The following is a 24,497-nucleotide window of genomic DNA, read 5'->3' on the forward strand; positions in this document are numbered from 1 at the left end:
CACACACACACATACACTTTCTGCATGTGTTCAAGGATCACCTTGCACTTAAAATTGTTGTGCTGTAATGTGGATCTATAATTGTTAAACATGGGAATGATGTTGGTATGCTCACAAATTGTGTTAGCTCATTTGCAGTTTTTCCCAGTGTGTTTTGATAGATCAGGAGACACTGTTTTAATTAAAGAGTAATACATAAAAGCAAAAATCTAAGCTATACCTGCCTTTAAGGGAAGTCATGACTGTTTTTGTGTCTTTCCTGGGCGGGAGCTCTACTCAGCAGCTTGGGGGGACCCAGAGGAGCTGCAGACATTGCCCCCATAAGAAAAGTGGGCCCTGGCTCTAGGTGGGGTTTTGATTTTGACAAGAATGTGCTCTGAAGACATGATTGCCTGGGTCCTTCATGGCAAGGGAGGGCGCTGTCCTCCCTGCAGCCTGCTGGGGTTTGACCATGCTGGAAAATTATTAGAGCTGTGACTATTTTTGGAAAGGTTCTGGTAACAAACTTCATAGGCGTTGCGTGATGTTCACCAACTCTGTTTTCCCTGTGAATCCTGTTATTTTTAATGTGTGATTTTGAGGGATGTGAAGGTTTTCAGGAAAATATACATTATAGTAGAAATGATTATGTTTAAACTTAAGGTGAGAGGAGTGTCTATTTTGAAAAGTATTTGCTCTGATAAGGGGTTGGGACCTTGAATAGCTGAGTCCCATCTCCCATCTCATTTCTTCCTTCCTTTTTTTCTTCCTTCTTTCCTTCCTTCCTTCCTTCCTTCCTTCCTTCCTTCCTTCCTTCCTTCCTTCTTTCCTTCCTTCCTTCCTTCCTTCCTTCCTTCCTTCCTTCCTTCCTTCCTTTTTAATTTATTTATTACAGGGTCTTGCTATGCAGTTCAGACTTGTAGTGATCCTCCTGTCTCAGCCTCCCCAGTGCGGGGATTACAGGCATGCATCACCATGCCCAGTTTCAGCATGCCCTGGGTTTTAGGACTGGCACACGCAGTACCAGGGATCAAACTTGAGTCCTTGCACTTGCCAGACAGGCACTGGTGATCTATCTCCCCAGCACTCCTGTCTCATTTCTAAGTATGTAAACTAATCTCTGGAGACTGCTCTACCTCCCAGGCATTTGCAGTTCTACTGGGAGTTTTATTTTACTGTGTTCTGACTTTAATGTCAGAAGAATGAGGTTTCATGAAGGCAGTAAGTTCTGTAACATGAGGCACTCCAGGACATGTTTTTGCCAATATCTTATTGTTCGTTCGTTCATTCATTCATTCATTCATTCATTCATTCATTCATTCATTCAAAGAAAGAGTCTTGCTATGTATTCCAGGCTGGCGTTGAACTCATGATAGTTGTCCTGCTTCAGTCTCCCAGCTACTGGGATTATACGTGTGTACCACCATGCCAGCCTTAACAGTGTTCTTTGCCTCTTGCAAATTGGCAATAAAATAATATCCTTGTCACCTTCCATATTTTGTAAATCAGCCTTCATGGTCTTGCTGGTTTTTCTTCCATGAGGAACAATGGCTTCTACATCCAGAATCCTGATTCCCTTTGGGATACAGAGGATGCTGGCATGTGGGCTTGAGCATGCTGATTTGAGTCTCCACCTGGCCTCTCTTTGTTTGTTCACTAGCTGTCTCTGTGCTAAGGCTGCATTCCTCTGCTCATTTCCTTCCTTTCTGTTCCCTTTCTCATTGTTCATGAGGGCCGTCTCCTCTGGCTGGGCAGGAAACAGCACAAATTTCAGGAATCTCATTCCCAAAGTAGAGTTGGAAGTTGCTGTCAGAAAACAGAGCTCATGGTGGTGTTTACAGCCAAATAGAAGCCAAGCTGTCCAATATCAAGGATGGGCTCACTTTTGATTTATTTTTTTATTTTTTATTTTTTATTTTTTAATTTTATTTATTTATTTGTGTGTGTGTGTGGCCAGCTCAGCCCACCAGGGGGCGGGCTGGCTGGCATGTGGTGCTGGGGGATTGAACCGCGGTCCCTGGGCTTTGCTAAGTTTGTTTTAAGTAGGTGCTTTAGACCACTGAGCCATCTCACCAGCCCCTCACTTTTGATTTATAAGGGAGAGCAGAGAAGGCGCTGGAACATTTGGCAAAGTTGGGACAAGAAACCAGCCTGAAGACTACCATTTAACACCTTCACCTGAACACGGAGATGCCCTCAGAATTCTTCTGGACACCAAGGTCCAGGCAGCCACCCCCAATCAGCCAGAGATGAGCAAGGATCTAGACCTCCTTGTCTAATGACTCAAGGACTGATCCCTCCCTGCAGCAGTTACAACGTAAAACAGTCATCAGAGAAATGAAGCTTAACTCAGAAGAATGAGACCTGAACTCAGATTACTGTGGAAGAAAGATTCCGTGTAGTCGAGCCACACCTTTCTTCATATTTGCTCTTGCATGGTCCCCCATTTGATATCAGTAGTTTGCTGTTTTTCTGTGGTTCAGCCTTGACTTCTGCCTGGCCCTGCCTGTCACCCAGCCTTCTTCTCTGCAGGCCCACTCCGTGTGTTCCAGGGTAGCCAGTGTGGCCACCCACACCGCTCGTGTTGACTGGGATAATTTTCCGTTATACAAAATACTTTCAATCTGTATTTTTTTTTTTTTTGGTCTTTTTTCCCTAGAGAAGTTTTTCCTGTCCAAAGGGAATGCCTCATGTTGGAAGGGGGAGGGTTAGGGCGTATGTTGGTTGGCTTAAGGTCAGAGAGTGACTGTCCTCTACAAATAGTTACAGTACTGGCCACTGAGTAAGCCACGTGTAGGACTTACTTCCTAGGTAGGGCTGCAATACATAAAGGATGAGTGGACAACTGCTTAGAAATTTTCTTCTTTTGTACTTTCTTAGAGAAAATGACTTCAGAGTATTTCATGCTCCCTGGGGTCAGGGGCCACTGGGTCCTTCAGTAAGTACAGTGCCATGGCATGTTCTTCTGGTGCTTGCTGGGCCCTGGTCTCAGCATTGGCTGAGACATTGGCTACCTTGTCCTGTTGAGGGGGCCATGAGCATCAAGTCCAGCTGGAGTTTCCTCAATAAGCACTTGGAGCTCAGCAGAAGGGACCCATCATTCATCTGAAGATGCCTCATGCATCATCTGACACATTTGCTTCAGCGCCAGTTCTGTGTTGACTCAAGGACAGATTCAAGGATCCTTAGGAGAGGTGTGATTGGCCAGGGTGTGAGGCCAGCAGGGATGTGTTATTGGGAAACACACAGAGGCCCACAGAGCAGGACATGGGAGGGAGCTGACTCTGGGCATGGGGCTGTGCTGAGGAGCCAGGTCAGTCCTTTCTGCTGTGCTGTTCCAGGTACTACATAGGTGCCCTTGCAAGGCTGTCGCCTACAACTCCGTGTCTACCTGTCTTAGAGCAACCTTTGCAAGCAAGATGGGTTGAAGATAGTAGACAGAGTTCCATTCCTCTCAGGGTTGGCCTCTGGTAGTCTTGGCCAGGACACATGGGGACAGGACTCACCCATGAGCATGCAGTCTCTACAGGGAGAGCCTCATGGTTGGAATTGGGTGGGAAAGACGTCAGGCCTCCTTTGTGAGTACTAAGGTAGAGTTGATCTTGGAATTAGTGCCTGTTTCAAATCCTGGTATTACCTCTTATTGACTGTGTGGCTGCAGGGAAGTCATTTAGCCTCTCTGGGCCTTAGTGAAGTGCCATAGCACCCAGCGTACCATGCCTGGCAGTTGCCAGGGGTGGCATTGGTGGAGTATAACAGGCTCATGAAATTAGAAAGCTCTGCTTTGCATCCTGGCTGCTGCACTGGCTGGTCATCTGATTTCGTGAGTTACTCAACCTCTCTGAACCCTGTGACCTTATCTGAAAAATGTAGGTGAGAAGTGGAAGTGGCCAAGTTTGTGTGAAACTTCCCTTGAGTACAAAGTGAGTGCCTTGACTGTTAAGCATTGTGTTTATAACTGAAAGCCCCACGAGGCACTTAGTAGGTACTTAGTCATACTGGCGACCTGGCTAAGTAGGAGGAGTTCCTGCTGGAGAAATTTTTTGAAAATCAGGTTTAGTGAAGTATAAGTTATATAAGGTGAAACTCATGCTTTTTAGGTGCACAATTCCATGAGCTTTTTTGGAATGTATATAGTTATGCAACCACCAGTGCATCAGTACATGGATCTTTTCCAACTTGGTAGGGTTTTCTCAGTCAGAAAATTTGCAAATACAATCTTTCTGGCTTGTAGAGGGACCTACCTCAGACAGTGGAGGATCCTAAGGCCTAGGCCTTGCTCTGTAGTTGAGGGACCCTGGGACTATCACACAGTGATAGGATTCTAGCCTGTGCTTAGGGCTTTAGCCAAGATTCTAGCGAGGTGCAGGGAGTGGCCTTTGTGGACCTGCTCAGCTTGTTCCTCCTGGGCTTGGGAAAGGGCAGGGGTAGAACCTGCAGGGTACCCTTGGCTAGACACTGGCTGTGTAGCCCTGCCAGGCAGAGGCTGAGAACAGTCTGAACTGGGAGCTGAGAGGTAGCCCACATTTGAGCAAGGTATCCAGAAAACCAAGGTTAATGAGGCTTGGCCCAAAATAAAGTTTCGTGGCCCTACTTACATATGACCACCTGTGGTTATGTGGAGACCATTATTCCAGAAGGCTATTGCCTGGTACACAAGAGACACTAAGGTGAGCCTGTGAGGAGGTGGCTTGAAGACTAGGGAAGGCCCTTGTTATGGCTGGTGTCTAGATGTCCCCGCAAAGCCTCATGTGGTCATAGGTGGGGCTTTTGCAGAAGTGGTTGGATCTAGGGTATGTGAAGTTGGATTGATTCATGGTGCAATGGTAGGCTCAAGGGCACTAGAATTAAGGATGTGAGTGCTCCCCACCCTAAATAGCCTGGATAAGGGATAGAAGGAACTGTGTCACCCCCTTGTTGCCTTGCTACTTTCTGCCCAGTATGAACTGTTTCTTCTCTGATGCCTGCCTGCCAAGCCACCCTGCCTTGGATTAAGGACTGAAGTCTCTACGAACTGTGAGCTAAATAAACCTTTCCTCCTTTAAGTTTGAGTGTTGGGTAACTTGACTCAGCAACAAGAGAAAAGTAACTTAAGACAGCTCCCTATGCCTCCTGACACAGAGCCTGGATTCTACTTCATGATTCTAGTGTAGTAGACTCGATCTGCCAGTACATTCTTTTGAGTTGAGTGTTATTTTTCCAGTATCCTTCCTCTCTCTCTCTCTCTCTCTCTCTCTCTCTCTCTCTCTCTCTCTCTCTCTGTACTGAGGATTCAACCTAGGGCCTTTGCACTGAGCTACATACCCAGCCCTATCTATCTTGACCCAAGTTTTCACTAAGGTGTTGAAGTGCCTAGCCTAATCTTGAACTTGTGATCTTTCTACTTCAGTCCCCCTGAGTGCTGGGGTTACAGATATAATCCACCACACCAGGCTTCTAGGACAGTCATGTTTTCCGAGGAACTCCCACTCTGCACATAAAGCCCTTAGCTAAATAAGCAGTGGCCTAAGTAGCCTGGAATTGTGTGTGCTGTCTCTGACCCTCAGAAAGAGGCTGTCTGTAGGTGTGAGGATGAGTCTGTAGCCACCTCAGGCCGAGGTAGGAAGAATGTGCCAATGTGTTTCCCAAGAGCCAGGCTGTGATGGTCTCTGATGAACAAACCTGTGGTGGTCTGTGAAGAAGCTACTCAGGTGACTCTGTAGTAGGTTTTCAGGAAGCTAAACTATTCCATCTCATAAGTCCTCGTGGTGGATGATTGTTACATGAAGAGCCCACATTCAGTCATGACCGTAGGCACCACAGCTCTGTGCAGACTTCCTCATCTGGACTCTGGCTTCACCATAGTTCTAATTTAAGATGTCAGCAAACGTGAAGTCAGCAGAGGCTTGCTAAGGTCTGGGGTAGTCAGTTTCCATCGCTTGTAAAGAGAAGATTTTGGCTCCTGATTGTAGAACTTGAGTCTGTGAGTTGGGACTTAATTGCTTTAGGTCTCTGGCAGGGTGGCCAGGCTGGCAATGATGGAGAGCATGTGGCAGGGCAGACTGCTCACCTCACAGTTAGGAAGTGACAGGGGAGGGGCAGGAAGAGGAGGGTGGGGAGAGAGAGAGAGAGAGAGAGAGAGAGAGAGAGAGAGAGAGAGTAAAGGTTTGTGTCTAGAGATCCCCCATTGTGGTCATAGAGCTTTTTCAGAGGTGGCTGAATCTAGAGTGTGGTGATGCTGGGATTAAGGGCCTGTGAATAGGAAATTGCTCCACTGATTGGTTTGGCATAGTTCTGACTGGGCTTAAGGGTGTGAGTGCTACACCCACCCTAGGGTGGGTAGCCTGCTTATAGCATTAATGACAGAAAGGGTCTTGTCCTCTCTCCTTGTTATCTTCCCTTGTTGTCTACCACAGACCTTAGCAAGCCTCTCCCTTTTGATGTCTTCCCCTGTCATGAACAGTTGCTCCTCTGCTGTGTGCTACCCAGCCTTGGAGCAAGTGGATTGTGGACTAAAACTTCTGCAAACTGTGAGCTACATAAATCTTTTCCCTGTTTAACTTTGGATGTTAGGTATTTTGTCTCAGCAATGAGAAAAGTGTCTAAGACAGAGAGGAGAACACACACACACACACACACACACACACACACACACACACACACCCCAGGATCCCACAACCCACTTTCAGGGCACACTCCCAATGGCCAGCTGACTCCCAGTATGTCCCACTTCCTAAAGGTTTTACTACCTCTTAATATTTTATCACCTCCTAATAGTGTCACCTGGCAACCAAGTCTTTGGGGAACACTCATTACTCAAACCACAGCCATGTCTGTCAGTGCATCACGACTTGCCTACTTGTTACAAAACTATTTAGGAAGTGCAGGTGGCCTTGTAAAGGGTCCACGTAGTCAGGAGCTGAGGCTCCTGCCCAACAGCCCAGCTGAGCAGCAGACAGAAGTGAGGCTGTATTGGCCATCTAATGATAGTTGAGCCTTCAGATGACTGTAGCTGCTTGAATGGATCCAAGATGTGAGAAACTCAAAGTGTGGAATTCTGTGCAAATAAGTGATTCATTTAAGCCACGAACTGTGGAATCCATTTTTTGATAGCAGTAGGTAATGCTAGAGTCTTTGTTATAGTTTAGATATGAAGTGTCCCCCAAAGATTCTTGTGTTGAGGGCTTACCTCCCAAGCAGCTGTGGAGTCTGCAGAGGTGGTTGGATCAGGAGGGCACTAATTTCATCAATGGATTAATCCACCAACCGCTCCTCACTGAATGGCCAATGAGGAGGTGGGGCCCTGTTGGAGGAGGTGGAGCCCTGGAGCCTGCCTGTGAAGAGTGTGTCTTATCTCTGCCACTCCCTCGGGGCGTTCTTCCTGGTACTGTGAAGCAAGCAGCTTTCCTCCACCCTGCCCTGCTGCCTCGATGTTTCTGCCTTGGGGCCAGCAGAGGACACAGCGAAATCTCTGACCCTTTCTCCCTTCACCTGTATATCAGGTGTTTGGTCTCAGCAATGAAAGGTGGCTAATACAGCTCTGTGTTTGTTGTTCTGTGAACTGAACATAGCAGCAGAAGGTAGGTTTGATAATCTGCTATCTGCTCTTGGCAAATAAGGACATGGCTGCACTTGATCAGGTCCTTGATTTTTGGTGGGAAAGATTTTGCTGCTTGGTCACTTGAGGCATCTTATGATGTCTGAATAGGGCGGGTCTGGCCAAGCCGTTGCTGTGCCTCCTTGGGTCTTGGCCCATCATTAGCACACCAGTTGGTGTGACTTTGGTTATCAGAGTGAGGAATGATTACAGCTCCTGGGTGGTGGTGGTAGTATCAGTGTTCTGTGAGCCACTCCTTCATGTTCCAGATGAAGAGGGCATCTTGGAAAGAGATGCAAGCTCACAAGCACACTGGGACATACTTTTTCCTTGAGCAACACAAGACTGACTAGGTGGGATATTGGCTTTGGCTAGACTTTGGATCTGGTGGCTTGGAAGGTACCCTTAGAGGACACTGTGTTAGTCCATTTTCTTTCTTTCATCTTTTTTTTTTTTTTTTTGAACCAGGGATTGAATTCAGGTTCTTGTGCTTGCCAGGGAAGCACTTATTCTACTGAGCCATCTCCCTGGCCCCTGTTAGTCCATTTTCTCTTGCTACCATAACAGCTGAGACCAGATGGCTTGTAAAGAATAGAGGCCTATTTGATTCATGATTCTGGATACTGAGCAATTTTCAGTTTCTGCATCTGCTCAGTGTCTGGTAAGGGCTTCCTTGCTGCATTATAGTATGGCAGAGAGCATTGCACGGAGAAACAGAGAGCATCGCATGCAGAGAGCATTGCATGGAGAGACAGAGAGCATTGCACGGAGAAATAGAGAGCATTGCATGGAGAAACAGAGAGCATCGCATGCAGAGAGCATTGCATGGAGAGACAGAGCCGGTGTGCTAGCTCTAGTCTCTCTTCCCCTTATAAAACCACTGGTGTCATCCAGGAATCACCAAGGCTGTATGTCCTAGAATGGCAGCCCCTGCCCCTCTCCCAGGGAGCTAGCACAATTACCTTGCCCAGTTCCATGTTCACTACTGGTTACTTCCTCAGAGAGAATTTGTAGCTGTGCTTCCATCTGTGACTCTGCTTACAATTCAAGGAGCCTCTTCCCTGCCCACCTTCCCTCCTTGCAGGGTCAGGGCTTGGGGGGCCCTGTGGTCCTCTCATGTGTACTGCCATTCCCAGCTTCAGGCTTGCTCTAGAATTTGATAATCAAATGCTGGGACTCTGATGCAGCGTCAAGGACTAAAGCTCAGGGCATTGCCAGTTGGAAGGGCTGGGGCCCAGCCATAGAGCCAGGTCCTTGGGCCCAGTGTGAGGCCTGGGACCTGAGCATGGTGCTCCCCACACTTCAGGATGGCAGGGCTTCTGTCTTGGCACTTCAGGCAGGGCACACTTGGGGGTGTTTGCAGGGGAAGGGATGGGTGTCACGTGGTGAAGCCAGGAGCAAGAAACATGCAGCGTAGCTCCTGGGGAGCGGGTGGGGTCCTGAATAGGGTGCAGCAGCTCAGGAGCCCCTCTCTGGTGGGAGCCTGACCTGTGGTGTCTTCAGCAGGCAACATGGTTTCAGGGACCAGTCAAATCCTGGGTTCAAGCTTCAGCCATGCTGCTAGCTGCTGTGATGCTTCCAGCAGGCCCACAACTTCCCTGAGTTTCCTTTCCTTCTTCTAGAGGATGGGCCTGCGACTCAGAGCTTTATCCGCAGTGTCACTGGGGAGATTTGCCGGGTAGAGAGCTCATGAGGGTTTGGGGGCCAGGTGGTTCCTGGGAGTAGACAGAGATTGAGGGTTCTGATGCAGGAGACAGGAACAGGCCAGGCCTGGGCAGAATACTGTGTAGACCCCAGGGTAGCGGAGCACACAGTGAGGCCACAAGACGTGATGGGTGGAAGCAGATATTACATACTGTTCACTCTACCTGCACGTCATCTCCTGTACAGGCACTGGGGAAAAACTAAGGTATTGTTTGTCCTCATGATAGAACATCCCATGTCCGTTAGAGGAAATCTAGTCCAGAAGAAGGAAGGAGGACCACACACCTACCGGCAGCCCTTGCTAACCCCTTGCTGCTTAGCCTCCCAGACTTGCCAGACGTAACGAGACAAAGCCGCAGTGGGCCTTCATTGAGCATCGTGTGGCAGGGGTCTTAGACTCCTTCAATGGGCCAGGAACCTGAGACTGGAAAGGTTGTGGCTCTTGGTTAAGATCCCCTGAGAAGGGACTGAGCAGGGTGGCATGTACCCAGCATTCCAGAACTCTAAAAGCTTAAGGCAGGATCACGAGTTCCAGCCCGGCCTGGGCAACTTAGTAAGATGCTGTCTCAAAATAAAAAAAGGTCGAGGTCATGGCCCAGTGTGAAGGCCCTGGATTCAGTCTCCAGGATTCAGTCTCCAACCTGCCAAAAGCCAAATCCCACAGGGACAACGTGGGCAGTGGTAGCCGGATGGCTGCTGAGCCAGGTCTTGTGTTTCCCCTGCTCTGCGGGCGACCTGTGACTCTCCCTTGTGGCCTTGTCTTAGACCACAAGAAAGTCACTCACAGTAAGGTTTGGTGGTGGCACCTGCAAGTCCCAGCCCAGTCTGGGCGACATAGTGACCTAGGCCCTGCTTCACGATAAGAGAGGACTGGGGATGTAGTTCAATGGGAAGGGCCTAGGTGCAGTCAGTAGTCTGTCTGTCTGTCTGTCTGTCTGTCTGTCTGTCTGTCTCTCTCTCTCTCACACACACACACACTCACATACTCATTCATAGTCATGTCCAAGCCTTGGTAGTTTCCTGACCCCAGACATCTGGGGAAGAGGAAGAGGTGGGTTCTCCCAGCTTTAGGGCTTTGTACGAAGCCTTGAGATTGCTTGGACGATTGGGTCTGGTTGGCAGTGGCTGTCCCTGGGTGAGTGACCCCCACAGGGCGTATCCTCCTTTCTGGCTTGTCTTTTCCCTCTCTGCTTTCTGGCTGTAATGGCATCAGCGCTTTTTCCTGTCCCGTGCCCCTCTGCGGCTCTGTTTCTTTGGAGCTGGTGGACTGCAGAGTGAAGCATGAGCTAAAGTAACCCCCTTCTCCTCTAAGTTGTGCACATCCTGTATTTTGTCCCAGGGGTGAGGAAAATGACTCACACTGGACCTGCTCTGTAAAGGACAGCACCAGTGCTGTGTGGGATGAGGCTGTGCCTACTGGTGGGTGGCAGGGTAGATGCAGAGATGGTATAAGGTGCAGGGGTGGCAGGCAAGGCCTGTGGGCAAAAGTTTGCTCATTGATTATCTTGGAAAATTGGTCTTCACTCCTGTAACTAAAAAGAACAGGAGGGTGCACATGGGAGTCTGCGCTTTGGGCTCTGTTGGGCAGAACCAGAGCATAGCTACTGCTGGAGTCAGCACAGGCTCCCCAGCTTGCCCAGTCTCCTTGTGACGTACTTCCTGTCCCTGCCATTGAGCTTTTGTTTCATAGCAATTGTACCAATGCTGGTTCTTTTTAGGGCAGAGTAAGGGCAAAGTTTCTGTACCCACATCACAAGAAAAATGAGGCCTCAAATGAAACACCTGTCCTTTGTAGCAGGGGACATTGGTCATATTAGGGAGCACGGGAACACAGAAAGAGTCAGCAGCCCTCGCCTCATGTCTGCTTTGTTCTTGCAAGATGCAAGATAGGTTCTAAACCATGTTACGTCTCAGTTTCCATAAAGCTGAGTAATGGTGCAGGGTGTGTACAGGGACGCAGCGCCAAGGTTCAGACAGAGGGCAGAGCTGCGCAAGGCTTGTGTCATCGGCGGCCCAGACTAGGAATCCTCATCAACTGCACTTTGCTGTCCTTGATCTGATTTATGTATGATTGGGCGTGCAGATGTTAAGCATGCAGCTGTGGGTTTTTATAGGTGTGCATATTCATGCGTGGTCAGCAGAACAGTGGTCTCCAAAGATGTCGCTCCAGTTCAGATGTGTTCCCCTGTGTTAGGTTTTTGACAGTGTGATAAAATGCATGAGCTATCTTAAAAGGAGGAAAGGTTCATTTTGGCACCAGTTTTAGAGGTTTCAGTCTATGGTCAGCCAACTCCATTGCCCTTGCCATGGGGTAGAACGTCAGGATGGGGAACGTGTAGTAGAGCAAGCCTGCTCACCCCAAGACAGAGAGGAAGACCTGGGACAAAATACACACGGAGGCTTGCCCGCAGTGCCTGCTTCTTCCAAGCAGGACTTGCCTCCTCAGGTATCCGTCACCACTCAGTAGCGCCACCAGCTGGGGACCTGGCGTTCAGCACATGAGCCTTTGGGGAAGGTTAAGATCCAGAGCATAACAACCCCTCAGTGCATCTGGTGAAATGAGTCACAAGGTGATGTCATCAGGAGGGGTACTTAGGGGTGATCAGGTCACAAGAGCAGAACCCTGATGAACAGGATTGAGGCCCTGGTGAGAGGCCCCAGAAGCTGCTCTGCCCTTCTGTCACATGAGGTCGCAGTGAGAAGGTTCATCCGTGACCCAGAAAGCAACCCTGACAGTCTGCTGGCTTGCCTGGGTGTTGGCCTTGGCCTTTTCCAGAACTTCAGGAACCTTGATTTGAGGTTCAGGAGACTCATTTCAGAGGTCCAACTTCTGGAGCTGTAAGAGAATAAACTTGTTTGATTTTTAAGTCACTAAACTGGTACTGATTTGTTGCAATTTATCTTAGTTGCCTTTTCCCATTGCTGAGACTAAATACCCAACTCTCAGAGAAGGGAAAGTTTATTCCAAGCAATTTACTCATCACAACGCTTAATCCCAGTACTGTACAATTTAGATCCAGTCACCTCTGAAAAAGCCCCGCCTATGCTGGCAGGAAGCTTTGAGAGAACACGTAGACACAAGTCATAACAAAGCCAACAAAGGAAGCAATGTATTACAACCACCAAATGAGTCAAAATACAGGACAATTTGATCATTCCAGAAAGTTCTCTGTTGTCTGTTCTAGTGTCTGGTCTACACTGACGACTGGCTGTGGCAGTTCTTAAACCCCACATAGGTGAATAAGGTGCACACATGCCGTGATGTCCAGCATCTTTTGCCCAACAATGCTTTTGAGGTTCAGGCTTGCGGTTGCCATTCTGGTGGTTGGCTCCCTTGTACTGCCAAGTAGTAGCTCATTGTGTGGCTCATGCCACACTTTCTTTGTCCTCTTTCTTGTGTACTGATATTTGGATTCTTTGCACTGTGCGGCTCTTATGAAAGAAACCTGCCGTGCACATTCTGGGTGTAGACACTCAGTTCTCAGGGTAAAGTTCTGAGGAGTGGGCTTACTGGGCCGTAGGGTTGGCATATGTTCAGCCTTTTGCAGGAATTTCGACACACGTGGGCAGGAGGCAGCCTGGGGCCTGGGTGCTGGTGGCCACCCTGCTGGCCTGCTGCAGTTTCCGGGAGTCTTTGCATAATACAGTGGTGCCTTCTCTTGATGAAGCAGCGGGCTTAGAGCCTGTCAGGCGGGGGTTCCAGTAGAGTCCTCGGAAGCCCTCAGGCAGCACATGTGCTCTGGGGCTGCAAACAGCTGGCAGGTGAGACCCATGTCCCCCAGCTTCTGCTCTGTGCCCTGCTCAGCGCTGGAATTTTCTTAAGTGTCTTCCCTCACAGTCTCCAGCAGGCTGTGATGAGGACAGTTGTTAGCTGCCTTTGTATTTGTAGACTCTGAGGCCTGAGACATAGTCCTGTCTGGCTAGAGCTGGTGAAAGAAGAACCTTGTATCTCTTTGATCTGCCCCAGCTAACTCTGGTCCCACCCCACAGGGGTGGCTTGGGGCAGTGCCTGTTTTTAAGGCAGTCATAAGGGTCAGTTTCTCCCACAGGAACGATGGCAGCACTTCCTCCTTGCACACAGTGTGCAGGTCAGGACAGGGGATAACAGAGGCCGCCCCACATGGCAGAGAGCACAGCCCTGTGGGTGCAGGGGGTTGTACGGGGGGCAGCACGGATGGAGAACAGCGGTCAGGGAACAGGGGAGGTGCTCCATTGTTTAAAAGCTGGATCTGGTATGAAGGGTTGTAGAGAACAATCTCAGGTGCTTGAGGCTGGCAGTGGAGATGAGGTGGATGGCACATCCTGGGATGCAAGGGTGCAGCCTGCAAGCGGTGCAACCAGTGGGGAGGGAGTAAGGGGCTCTGGGAAGCGCTTACCACTCCTTGTGCTTATAGGATGTCTGTGTGGTCCTCGTTGGCCCCTCCCCAGCTTGCTCACTCAGCACGGAAGCCATTCCTGCTGTCAATCAAGTGTCACCTCCTGGGGCCGCCTCCCTCCCTTTTCCTAGCACATCAGTCTGTTCCTAACCTCAGCATCTTGCAGTTCACCTTCGGAGAAGAACGGACGTTCACAGAGCTTTTAGTGACAACAGTTAAGTTGCAGTCAGTCACTCTGATGTAAGAACTCATGGTCAGATTCTCTGAAATGAGCGGCAAATGTGCTGCATGTGCACTAGATCCAGCTGGTGGCAGCCTGGTGGGGTGGGCAGGGGGCCCTTGGGCTGGGGCTGGGGGATATTACACACGGGCTGTAGTTCATCCTGATTTAATTTTTCAGCCAATGCCGTAGTACTTGTTTGGCAGCTGCCTCTTTCTCTATTGCATATTTAGCTGCTGGAACTTTCTTCTTCACTAAGTTAGGACATACTGTGTCCATGGCCTTTAAGATCCCTCCCCTCCCCCAAGTGAGAGATACCCTGGGTAAACAAGAGTGGGGAGAGAAGGCCTGCATGGGTGGCCCTGTGATCAGCTCCCACTTTTCCAAGTCTGAGGCCTTCTTGTGTACACCTCCAGTCCAGGCTTAGCACCCTGAGCTCACACATTCCGGGCTCAGTGGGGTGTGCCTGCAGGGTGTTGACCTGGTCATTCTGGGATGGGTCTGAAGCATTCCTTCTGCAGAAGGAATTAATTGAGTTCCAGCCAGAGCTGTTAAAGATAACAATGAAGTTGGAGAAGCTGTCCTTGCATGCTATTAGGCCTTAGAAAGTGGGAGGGTTGCATTCTGGGAGGGACCAGCCTGGGGGACAGCACTAAGAAAAAGCCAGAGGCAGATAGCCCCAGAGTCTGAGGCCTCCTCCCTAACCGTGAGCTCATCCATGCACAGTGGTGAGGGAGGTGCAAAGTCCTGCTCTCTGACTTAAGCTCTCTAGCTGGGTGTTGGAGCTGGGGCAGGGGGTGCTAAGAAGCCACGTGTCCTAAAGCCGGTCATCTGTGCTGAACAGGTGGCACACTGGAGTGCATGAGTACCCATGAGGCTGAATATTTTAGGCCATTCTTGTGGCCTCCCAGGACCCTAAGCATAGTATATACTGGCCTTTCTTTGTGTTCCTGCTGTCCCTGCCTCAGCTCAGTAGAGAACTCAGGACTTGCCTTTGCATTTTCGTGTGGTATGGAGTGGGGATCAGGATAGGGCGGGAGTGGGAATTAGGAGTTTGGGGGCTGTCTGCTTTGTCCTCACTTAACTGTTTACACCAGAGTTTTCCTTTGGTTTTGGGTGCTATTGATGTTGGCAGGAACCAGGCTGGGTGCAGTACAGGGAGGGGCCCCTGCCAACCTCATCATGGCTGCTTGGTCTTAGGTGGCTAAGGGACACTTGGGTGACCCTCTGAGTCCCGTGGCTTGGTTTGCCCCATCCCTACTGTCCCTGCTTTGTGGAAAAAGCTGGGATGGTAAACCTCAATCCCCAGAGAAACACTTCTGTTGCCTTTTTCTGGGGGGGGGGGGAAAGAAATCCAAGCCTGGGGGAATTGTTCTTTCAGCAACTTGAGTTTGTTTTACATCTCTTTACTGCTATGGAATTTAGAAAGTCTATTTTAGCTCCCTCGAAGAGCAGTTACTCCTGAAATTTTGCCGGGCATACTTAGCAAAGTATAATGTTAATCAATAACTGGATCCGTTTTGCTGATTTTTTCTTTACAAGAATGTTAATCCACCACTGAAGATTCTGTATTTAAAAAGGAAGAAGTAATTAGAGGTTTTAAACTTAAGAGATCTTAGAAAGTCTCATAAGGGGTTTTCTATCCTTCTTAAGTTCCAAGCCCACCACCCAGATCAAAAGTGCTGCATGTGTTACCAGGGCTGTCATTCTGAGTGGACACTGGCTCCTGGCAGTGCCCCACATCCAGGGCCACTGCCACCAAGCCTCCCCGCCAGGCTGCGCTGGTGGTCCTGGCATTTGCCTCCTCTTCCCTGTGCCTTCTGGAGCTGTGTCTAGCGTCGCAAGTGGTCGCTCAGAGCGTGTTCGTGCTGGTTGGCGTGCTTTGCCCTCCTCACAGAGGTGGGCTGCGACCCCTCGCCTGTTGGGCGTCTTCTAGCTGATCCAGCACACCTTGCAAGTGCTTATCTGCTGGAGAGAGGGTGTGGAGGGCCGGCAGCACACTCCCCGCCTCTCAGCCGGGCACCCCATCAGGGTGCCTGCCCTCGTGGGGAGCTGGGTGTCCTTGTCTGACTCATGCCTTCAGAGTGCCTGGGGGACACATGGAAATACAGCAGTAATGGGGTACCATCCTGCTCTATGCTAATGTTCTCATGTTGCCAGAGCACAGGGTGTCACGGAGAATCGGTGCTAGCTGTCGCCACAGTCCTGGTCAGAGAGTATGGAGTCAGCAGTCAGACTGCATGGGGATGGGGGCGGTGGGAGAGTGGGGGAACCATGGGAGTGAGGGGGTGGGGTAGAGGGGTGGTGGGGAGAGTGAGGGAGTGGGGTAGAGGTGGGGGGTGGAGGGGATGAGGCAGGGTGGGAGTGAAGGGGTGGAGAGGGTGTGGGGGTGGAGGGTCTGGGGTGGAGGGGTTTGACACCCACGTCCAGGGTGAGAGCTTCGTTTCTGAGCATAGGTGGATGGGGACAATCTGCCTTACAAGGCTGTTTCTTGTAGCTCTTTAATTTTTAGTGTTCAGATATAATTCACGTGTCATAAAGTTTGCCATTTTCGGGTACTGTGTACAATTCATTGGTTTTTAGTATTCACAGGTTGTACAATCATCACCACTATCAAGTTCCAGAACATTTTTATCACTCTGGGGAAAAAAAAAACCCCTAGCACCTATTAGCATTTACTCCTCCTTCAGCTTCTAGAACTCTGATTTTTTACTTTTCTCTCTCTCTCTGTTTATTTATTTAGGTGGCACTGGGATTGAACCCAGGGCTTTCCACATTGAGCTACACCCTCAACCCTTTTTATTTTTATTATATTATTATTTTTTAACCCTTTTAATTTTTGTTTTGAGAAAGGATCTGGCTAAGTCATTATGTTACTCCAGCTGGGCTCAAGCTTGTGAGCCTCCCGCCTCAGCCTCCTGGAGTGCTGAGATGACAGGTGTGTGCCGCTGAACCTGGCTTTCCCTGCTCTTCACCACGTAACCAGTGGTAAAGACTGCTCGGTCCCCTGCTTAACATTACACAGCTTTCAATCTGCTTTTATTTGCAAAGCGTAGAGAACCTGACTTTGTTTTGTTTACCAAAATGAAATTGCATGGGGCGTCCCGAGCTCTGGCATGCACAAGGATGGCTGATCTGTAGTTCACGGACCCCTCATGGAGCCACAGAGCTTCTTCCTGTGGTGGCTGCGCCAGCTGCTCATGTGCTTAGAGGGTGTGTGTCCCCCCTCTGCCTAGGTCCCCGCTTGCCAGGAGGAACACTTCATCTCCAGCAGCCCAAGCAGACTTCCCCTCATTTTCCTCAGCCAGGACTGTGGGTCACAAACCTGTTCTTGTGTCTGTATTGGAAACAGAAAGGTTCTGCCACCCTGGCTCAGGGTCTACTCCCGAGAGGAGGGATCACCTACTGTTCTTAACTAAGCTTGAGATCTCACTAAGAAGGGAGAAATAGGTTTTGGGTGGACATGCAGCAGGTGCTAAGACCAATACGTAGCTGAGCTGAGGTTTGACCCAGTCTTCTGGGGCCAGAGGACACTGTGTTTAACCACAGCTTTCTTCGTGGCCTCTGCAGCCCAGCACACAGTAACCATGTGTCATAGTCTAGTTCCCACTCCCATGTCAAGAGCTTTTATGACTCTCTGAGTTTTCCATAACTTGAATAAGTATTTCCGGGCCTTTGCTTACCAACATGTCCTTCTCCTTTTTAACTATTGAGTGTTATGAGTACCTGTGTTTGTGCTTTTGGGTTAATTAGAGCAAGGTCTACTTTATATGCAAAAATATCATTCTAGGTGATATGACATGTTATGGTTTCCATCTAAAAAGTACCCCCAAAATCTCATATGTTCACAGATGGGGCTTTTGGAAGATGACTAGATCTTAGGGGTACTAGACTCATCAATGGGTTAAGTCGTTGATCAATTCATGGCTGAATGTACTGTGAAGAGGTAGAACCTGGTCAGAAGAAGTGGGTTCCTGGGGATGTGACCTGGAAGAGTGTATTCTTCTCCCAGGTTCCTCCTTGTCTGTCTATCTGCTTCCTATAAATATTTTTGAATTTAGAAGTAGGATCTAATAAAGTCCCACACATGACAATTATGGAGTTGAGGTATTTTAAGTCTCTTTTAGGCCACAGCAGTTGGGCTTTGCAGCCAAGTAAGGAAGCACTAGAAATACATTACAGATGTTATGTTCCTCCACCTCTCAACCTACAGGATCAGACTATCTGGGGTTGGGGCCAGAAATTTGTGCTACAGTGAGCCCACAAGGAGATTCTGATGTATATCAAAGTTTGAAAACCTGTGTAGGTTTCTCCTCCTGCCTTGTACATTTTCCCTGTGACTATTTCTTGGACAAATATGGCTGTTGTCATGTAGAGTTGTGTGCATCTGGCATCAACAGGTTTTGCCAGTTGATCATCAGCCATCAACAGGTTCTCTTCTGTTTGGACACTGAGGACTGAGAAGGCTTTCTTCTCTCAAACAGAGGAGGCTAACCTTTAGAGGTATCCCGAGGACAGGGTAAAATTGGCTGCTGCACCAGTGGGCACTCTTCACGCGGAGTGCCATGTGTGCAGAACCTGGAGGCTGATGAGGCACAGATATGTCAGAGGCCATAGCCAGGTTTGGTAAGGCCAGGGATGAGGGGAAAGGCAAGGCGACAGATGGAGGTGTTGCGGGTGTCAAAGGGCTGAGAGCAGTGGATTAGACTTTATCCCATGGCGTGTGGGCATTAGAGAAGCCCCAGACATGCTGAGAGTTTGAGCAGATCTCAGCTTTGAACAGGTAGCTCTGACTGAAGGGCAAGAGGGGCTTGTTTGTGGCAGGAGCTCTGGTCAGGTTTAGGAGGACCTGAAGCCAGGTTGTGATGGCAGCTTTGCCGAGGAGCATGAATGTGAGGGACACTAGAAGGAGGAATGCCAGGGCTTGGAGATGAAGCATAGGAAATTTCTCACCTGGAAGCAGTTAGTATTCCTTTGACAAAAGAGGCATCTCAGAAGAGACACAAGTCTGGGTGATTTGAGAGCGGATCCCACATTGTTGGTAGGCACTCATCGTATGCATTTTTAGTATCCCCACTCAAGGGTTTTGATGTCACAGTTGGGAGTGACCAAAATTGGGAAAGCTCTCCCAGTCTGTGTATAGTCACTGGGAACATGTAGAGACACCCATCTACCTATTCATCCACTCCTCCGTCTACTGATTACCCTTCCATCATTTGTTTATCCACTACTGCTCACCCTTTCACCCTTTCACCCATCCATCCATCCGTCCATCCATCCATCCATCCATCCATCCATCCATCCATCCATCTGTCCATCCACCCACCCACCCATCCATCCACCCGCCCACCCACCCACATACACACACTCATTCACCTATTCACCCACTCACCCATCCAACCACCCAACCAACCATCTATCACTTGGGTTGACATACCAGGAGCAGGGGAATAAGAGATGAAGAAGCAGTGACCCTGCCCACTGGAGAAAAGTCCATGAGGAAGAAGCCAGGGGGACATACCTTGAGACTACACATGGGATAATCTATTAAAGCCCCTTTAGTTCTTGGTACTGGGGGGGGAGAGGCTACAAGGTGGCCGAGTAGAACTCATGAAAGCTGTTGGTCTAGAAAGCCTTTCCTTAGCTCTCCCAGAAGTTGCATGGAACCATAGGCACAAATCAGAAGCCCACGGGCCAGTGTATGAACTCGGGCATATGAGAAAGAAAGTGAAATGACCTACTAACAGGCTGGGGTTACAGGGACCCAGGATTTCCTGTTTCTGAGGAAATCCAGTTGCCCTTGTTCTTGCCTACTGGACAGCTCATCTCCTGGACAGTTCCGGAGGGAGGAAGGGTAAGAGGAAGATGCTGTCCAGAGTTGTGGGCCTCGTGCAGCCCCCCAGTTCGGCCTGTGCTTTGTGCTGTGGTTTCTGTCATGGTAAATGCTTATTTTCATAATTATTATTTAGCATTTGGAGAGCACTTATTTCACACTTAGAGTTCTTTGTAGTGAGCAAGTCTCCCTGTTGATGCCAATGAAATTTCCATTTTCTCTGGACATCAACCCTGGTGATTAAAAAAAAAAGCCCATAAATTACTTACTGAAATGGAGGTTCAGCTTACATTAATAATGTATTAGTTCAGCTAGGCATGAAGGCGGTTATAGGGTAATAAATTTTTTTTGTTCTCCTTCTGAAAAGATGTGTGCCAGTAACCTACCCATGACCTTGAGCTGATCGATTTTCAAAGATGGCACTGCAAGGGGACCCTGTATGGAAAGAAAGAGAAAGGGCTTTTCCTCAGGCCACCGGAGTTTAGGCAGTTGTTAGCAAGCGCCTGTCATCGTAAAGCCCACAGAAGAGAAGAAATAAAAATAACATGGATGTTATATTCTTTAAATTCTAAAGCTTGGGCCTTCAAAGACCTTTTGAAATGAATGTTTATTTGATAGATATTCAAATCTGAGAGCTAGCAAGGAGGGCTCTCTGGAGAGAAGTCCCTGTCGCTGTTGTTGAGACCACCTGTCATGTTTGGAGTTGGAGGCTGGCGCTCTGTGAAGTCTGTCTGCTGGTTCTGTCTTCATCTCTTAAAAGGTTGCATTTGTGGAGCTGGGTCGATTTTCCGTATCTCAGAAGGTCTGTCATTCCTCCCAGACGTTTGCTGACTAATGTCTCCAGCAGAAAAGAGTGACACACACGTTCATGAATTATGACTCCCTCTGAGGTTCTCTTAGCAAGGCTATTTTTTATTTTAAGAATATCTGCTTTGATTAAAGCCATTTAGAGCTAGGAGCAAATAAAAATGTGTCTGAATTTTATGTCTTGAATTTTATAGTGGGAGTCCAGATGGAGCCTACGTTTCACTCTTGTACCCCTAAAGCAAATGAAGAGGATTTAATTAACGAGTTAAACTAATTCTTGTTCAACTCCCTGGTTGGGTTCTGAGAAGTCCTGTGGCAGGAGATTTGTTGTGCAACTAGTATTTTTATTTATTTGGACTTTACATGGTTAAAAAGTATTTTCAGGGCTGGCCAAAGAGCTCAGTGGATTAAAGCACCTGCAAGCAGGCCTGGGGGTGTTGTAGTGGGGGGCAGGGGTTCGATCCCCTAGGCCTGCCCAGGGGGTGTGCTGAGATGACAATTGAGACTGGGCAGGCACCTGTAATCCCAACTCTTGGGAAGCTGTAAACAGGTGGATCGATAGAGTCCGATCTAGTAGCGAGACCCTGAACACTCTGTAGACCCTTCCCTAAAATACAAACAAACAAAACATATCCAGTTCTTTATATACTCTCCTGACTGCCAAAATTATTTTAGAAATGAATATGTTGGGATAGGCATTCAAGGTTAAACAGTGAACCTATAAATACCCTTACCACCTTGCTTTTATAGTTACTAAACTAAAAAAGATTATCTGCACACTATGCGACTGAAGTAATGTTAAATTACCTAAAACTAAGAACAAAGGGGATTAATTTCTCTTTACTCAGAAGTTCTAGGGCTTCCCCCCCTAAGTTTAACTCTTGTGGCTGGTAGCTTGCATTCTGCATATGGTCTGCATTTTTCTGATTCGTGGCATGAAAATAGAAACCCCTCTATTATGGGCTAGCCAGGTGACTCAGTGCTTGACGTGAAAGGTGCTTTGGGTGGTCTTTGGATAACTTAGTTGGGACAGTGGGCTAGGCATTTCTTCGCACTCCACATCCTTTGGCCATGCGTTGACTGCATTGCTGATGAGGCATTTTCTGTCCATCTCTCTCTTAACAGTGTTTTTTCTCTACCTCCACTGCTGGGCCTGCATTGTTTTTCTTTTCTTTTCTTTTTTGTGGTACCAGGGATTGAACTCAGGACCCTGTGCTTGCCAGGCAGGCACTTATTCTGCTGAGCTATCTCTCCAGCCCTGTTTTTCTTTTCCTTCAGCCTTCTTTCTTTCTTCCAAGTCTGCACTATAACACCCTCCGCTCAAGCTGTGCAAGTTTTATGCCACTGAGCTATATCCACAGTAATATCTATATATTCTATTTATTTATTTGAGGCCAGCTCAGCCTACCCTGGGGGCGGGGCTGGCACAGCATGTGGTGCCGGGGATAGAACCATGGTCCCTACACACTTGCCTAAGCTTGCCAGTTCCCAGGGTGCCCAAGAGTGCCCAAGAGTGCCTAGCTGGAGTTGTGTAGGTGGAGTGACCCGGGGAAGATGCTGCTGTACTGGCTTCACTGAGACAGCATCAACAGGGCCTGCTACATGACGTGTAGTGTTTCTCACTGTAGGTAGCTCCTGTGTGTCGCTGATGCCAGGAGATCACCCAGCTTATACTAAACACATGCAGCCTTCTATGTACCTGTGGCTCTGCTGTTGTCTCTTAGCTCACATCTGTCAGATATTCTAAGATTAATAGATGGTGGGCTGGGGAGATAGCTTGGTGGTCTGAGCGCCTGTTTGGCAAGCACAAGGACCCGAGTTTGATACCTGGTACCACATACCGTGCTGGTCCTGGAACCCCAGGCTCACTATGTTAGCCTGGAAACTGGGTGTGGTGGCACATACCTGTAATCCCAGTGCTGGGGAAGCTGAGACAGGAGAATTACTACAAGTCTGAGCTGTGTAGCAAGACCCTGTATCTTGTATTTGGTCCTAATTATTTACCTAAGGCATGAAAAATTTTAAGACTTGTTGGGACGTTTAGCACAATAGATTTTTTTTTTCTTTGTATCAGGGATTGAACTCAGGACCTTATACTTGCCAGGCATGCGCTTATGCCACTGAGCTATCTCCCCAGCCCCAGAACAACAGAATTAAACTTTGTTCTCTGACCACTCAGTAGGCTTTTTCATAGTCTTTTCCCATGAAGTTTTGAATACCACTTTGACATCCTAAATTGTGAAGTAAAGAAATATAGAGATGAAATGCATACCGCAGGCTTTGTATATTCTCATGCTGGATTGGTGGACATTAGCTGGTGAGTTATCTTCAATTTAGAATATATAGATATTGGGCTAGTGAGCTAGCTCAGCTGTCTAAAATGCCTGCTTAGGCAAGCTTAGGCAAGTGTGTAGGGACCATGGTTCAATCCCCGGCACCACATGCTGTGCCAGCCCCGCCCCCAGGGTAGGCTGAGCTGGCCGCAAATAAATAAAAAAATAAATAGAATATATAGATATTACTGTGGATATAGCTCAGTGGCATACGTGTCTACCTGGTAAGCGCAAGGTCTTGAGTTCAATCTCCAGTACTGAAAAAAAAAAAAAAAAAGAACACACACATATATATATATATATATATATAGTCTTATAGGTGTAAGTGTACACAATATAAAGATATCTATTAAGTATTTCTCCTCTGTATTGCCAATTCAGATCACTTTTATTTATTTATTTATTTTTGTGTGTGTGTTTTAGGGAAAGGTCTATAGGGTGTTCAGGGTCTCATAGTGATCCGCCTATTTACAGCCTCCCAAGAGCTGAAATTACAAGCGCCAGCATGCCGCTTCTGCCGAGCTATTTGGCCAGCCCCAGATCACTTTTAAATTGTTACATAAAGTAGCTCAATCTAAATTTATGTTTTTAAAAAAATAGGCATAAAGGGATTTTATTAGGCAGAAATGTAGTTCATGAGGCTCAACTACCTCTAGGCCTGGAGAGTCAAATGTTTTACATCATGCTGCCCCAGATCCAGAGGGAGGAGGGACAGGGAGAACCGAAACATCCTTACCTCTTGCCCTTGCAATGCCCTGGCATCCCCAGGGATGTGGTCCATGTGTGGCCCAACCTGTGCTATTTTGCAAGTGTATGGAAGCATCCAGGATATACTCTGAGAAGGCTTGAGTGATGGGATAATTAGAACTGGGGAGCAGCAGGGCAGATGGATTACTGGTGGGTAATAGCTTGTTTGCTAATTGTGAGCACCAGATTTTCTGGGCAATTAGGCATTTGGTTTCTTCCAAGACCTTCTGTGCAAACGTGGACACATGGCCCTGGGCCTCCAGGTAGCAGGTGGAGAGACTGCGCCTGCGGCTGGATGGCATCTCTCTGAAGCTGCCCAAGGGGCTGTGGTCAGGACTGAACCATGGCCAACAGATGGAAAGAGCATCTGGCTGGACCCCTAGGAGAGAGGCACGGTCACTCATTTTTATGGAAGGGGTGCCCTTGTGCCGGGAGGTTAGTATCGGGAGTTCAGCAGGCTGATCGAGAAACCAGGTTTATTTTTCCATTATGGTTTCAAGAGCACCAGGCTGGGCTAGAGTTAAGGTTTTTGCCTGGTTATGTGTAAAGCCCAGGGTTTGAACCACTCACCTCTTGCCCCTACCAAAATAGCACAGTGCCATGGATTCCAATAAAAATAGAAAATAGTATTCCTTGTTGTCAGAAGAGCAAGTTGATTTTGTGTCTCTGTGGGTGGGGGTGGGGGTGGGGGTTGAGGCAGGATCTCACCGTATAGTCCAGTGTGGCCTTGAACTTGCTATACATTGAACTCAACCTCCTGCCTCAGTGTCCCAGGATATGTGTTGTCATTTGTCATAATTTGTCATGCCTAGCAAATCTCTCTCTCTCTCTCTTTCTGTCTGTCTCTGTCTCTCTCTCTGTCTCTCTGTCTCTGTCTCTCTGTCTCTGCCTGTCTGTCTCTGGTGCTGGGGCTTAAACCCAG

General features: G+C 48.4%; 1 protein-coding gene across 5 annotated transcripts in view; it reads left to right on the forward strand.

Moving 5' to 3' along the window:
- The window catches only part of Hspa12a (heat shock protein family A (Hsp70) member 12A), a 170,848-nt gene that overhangs the window by 111,933 nt on the left and 34,418 nt on the right, over window positions 1-24,497 (forward strand). Inside the window, exon 1 of one of the 5 annotated variants that reach the window (XM_023709004.1) lies at window positions 7,518-7,538. The exons of the other annotated variants lie outside the window; for them this stretch is intronic. The gene's annotated coding sequence lies outside the window, so the exon portion shown is untranslated. Of the gene's footprint in view, window positions 1-7,517; window positions 7,539-24,497 lie in introns of those variants that run through there. 5 annotated transcript variants of the gene reach the window in all.

This window comes from Octodon degus, unplaced genomic scaffold (assembly GCF_000260255.1).
Source record: "Octodon degus isolate 3935 unplaced genomic scaffold, OctDeg1.0 scaffold00010, whole genome shotgun sequence".
NCBI classification, from domain to species: Eukaryota; Metazoa; Chordata; class Mammalia; order Rodentia; family Octodontidae; genus Octodon; species Octodon degus.